Source organism: Eucalyptus grandis, chromosome 7, assembly GCF_016545825.1.
Source record: "Eucalyptus grandis isolate ANBG69807.140 chromosome 7, ASM1654582v1, whole genome shotgun sequence".
Classification (NCBI taxonomy): Eukaryota; Viridiplantae; Streptophyta; class Magnoliopsida; order Myrtales; family Myrtaceae; genus Eucalyptus; species Eucalyptus grandis.
In genome coordinates, this window is record NC_052618.1 from 26434838 (window position 1) to 26437740 (window position 2903).

Below are 2903 nucleotides of genomic sequence, written 5' to 3' on the forward strand. Positions count from 1 at the left end.
TAAAACACCATCCCAACTTCCAAACGTCTCTCTCTTAAAGCCATTAGATGCAAGGCACATCGAATGATCTTAGAGTCTCTCATTTGAAGCCATTAGGTGAATAACACAGCAATGCCTTTAAAACTCCATCCCAAAATCCAAACACCGCTCTCCCCCCCTTCTGTCTCCCTATTTGGAGCCATTAGGTTCATAACACATGAATGGCTTTTGAATACTTGTAGACTATGTGATGAATCAACTCAATTCTCATGGAGTAATCTCTTAAAAAGGGTTACTTCATGCGGTGGCTATTTAGGTATGATTGTCTATTGATGTATCACTCAATATTATCCCTAGATCTCACTCATACCAAAAAAATTTCCTAATAAATAGCTCTTATGTTCTTGTAGGAACTAGCCTATAGAGCTCAAAACTACGTGGGAGTAAGTAGGATAAATTCCCTTCTATCTATTGTTTTATACCATACCGATGCCATACTAACGAGACGAACGGTGCGCAATTCAACCGATTGAACTGAATAAATAGACGGCTAGAGAAATAAATAATGTATAAATGGCAACTTCACAAATGCAAGTGCATGGTTGAGTTGGTAGAGTTGTCTCTGCTTACCTTGGAGGTCATGGGGTTAAATCTCACTTATGCGCATATTATAACTTTATTGAGAAAGGTAACAAATTAGCATATATATATATATATATATATTAATTCTTTGCCATTAATGGAGCAACAACTCTACCTATTTTCGATACTAAAGTACATGGTGGTTTCCAAGAAGTTGAAGGTTCAAACTATGCCCTCACAATACAATTTATTTTTGATTCAAAATGGATCGATCTAATCGAGAAAGGTAACAAATTAGCATATATATATATATATATATATATTAATTGTTTGCCATTAATGGAGCAACAGCTCTACCTATTTTCAATACTAAAGTACATGGTGGTTTCCAAGAAGTTGAAGGTTCAAACTATGCCCTCACAATACAATTTATTTTTGATTCAAAATGGATCGATCTAATCGGGTTTAAACTGAAATGATTTGACTGGCATGATTGGTTCGGATCGATTTTCCGTCTTTTGACCAGTTTCGATCATCAACCTTATAAAGGTGTGAGGTGTGAACCTAATCAATACCAGGTCGAACCGACTTGCCAGTTTGGTTTTCAAACATCGCTTTTATTCCGACCTAATCCATGTGACTATAAGCCCCAAACGGTCATTTAACTGGTGGATTTTCTTTATAAATTTTTTCATAAGATCACTCTACCCGCCGACCGAACTTATGTATTTTCTACTCCCCCGTTCATAGCACAGACTCCTCATCAGTCGCAATTAATATTGCGTGCCCGTACAACCTGTATTTGGTGTCCGATTTCTTCACTACTATTCTCCTCCTTAAAAGCCTGTGAGGTGCTCCGCACCTTATTTGAGCCCTCTCACATTTGCAGTCGATTCTTATCCTTGTCGAATTAAACAAGGAGCCAAGTCTGTCTCCAAACTATACAACTTGATATGGACGTCGGGACCCTCATGTTCGGACGCCTGAAATCGAGACATATATTTATAATGCATTGTGTGCACCCAGATGCTCAAATCACCAGAAAGATGTTTTAGATAAATAAAAGACAGGGCGGACATCCAGACCAAATAAATTGAACGCCCGATTAGATTTTTGCTCAATTTGGATGTTTGATTTCGAAAAATATTTCCAAGACTCGTTGCGCTTTCTATAAATGCCATGAGTGTTGCTAATATTGGGAAAATGACACAACAAGAGTCATAATTTTCATACAAAGCTTATTTTGGTGTTGTCACTTTTTAATCGATGACTTAAATTAAAAAAAAAAATCACTTTGGTGCCATAACTTTTCAATAATTCATCTAAGTGTCGGAAATCTCATGTAGCATTGAAATTGATAACATTCAAGTGATGATTAAAAAGTTATGATGCCAAATTGAATAGTTTTTTAAAGTTGTGAAACTCAAGTGATCGATTAAAAAGGCATGGTGTCAAAATGAGCACCATAAGAAAGTTATGGAATTTGTGATACTCAAATGGTACACGACTTGTGTATTCTTTTTTTCCCCAACAAAACCGCTTTAATCGCATTTGATTGGGTAGTTATAGTTTGCAAAATCGATCACCTATTCAATTGATGGCCATGGATGTGGGATCCGTAGAAAAAGAGTACGGAGTTCGTGTGCTTCCAATATTTTCATTACTTTATTCTGGCCAAAGATAAGCCGAAACGAGCTCCTTTGAAGTGATCCGGTCATGTCAAACAAGGACCTTTGGATGCTCCGGTAAGACAATTTGCTAGGAGGATGGACATTCATGTGAAAAAGAGCAGGGAAATATCTAAGGAGAGAAAGCAATGAGGAATATTGAAAGTCGAGGGGAAAAGTACCAAAAAAATCTCAAACTTATTACATCTGTATCAATCTTATTATAATCATTCCTATTGGATCAAGTTAATTTAAACATTTTGCATTTATACCAATTAAGTTCATTAGACTAGTTTTGGCCAGAAATCGCTTACATGGATGTCAATTGTCCTACGTAGCATGACCAGCATTAACGAAAATAAATTTTACAATTTCTAGATATTATTATTTATATTTGTATTATTATGGCTAACGAGTGTCGTTGGCTAAAAGGGTCCAGCCCTCGCTAGATTTAGTGAGGGTGGCTCGTTAACTCTCGTGACCTAGGCGAGGCTGCCCTTGTCAGGTTTGGTGAGGGCTTAGTAGCCCTTGCCTATAGCCGGCGATGACTTAGGTGAGAACCGCAACCCTTGCTGGCTACAACGAAAAAGAAGAAGAGGGAAAGTGTGCAACTGATGTTGATAGTGATTTGAAAAAAGTTAAAAGTTCAATGGGTGTCCACACATAGTTTGATTC

General features: G+C 37.2%; 1 protein-coding gene across 1 annotated transcript in view; it reads right to left on the reverse strand.

The window, feature by feature from the left end:
- The window catches only part of LOC120296019 (2-oxoglutarate dehydrogenase, mitochondrial-like), a 15109-nt gene that overhangs the window by 5577 nt on the left and 6629 nt on the right, over nucleotides 1-2903 (reverse strand).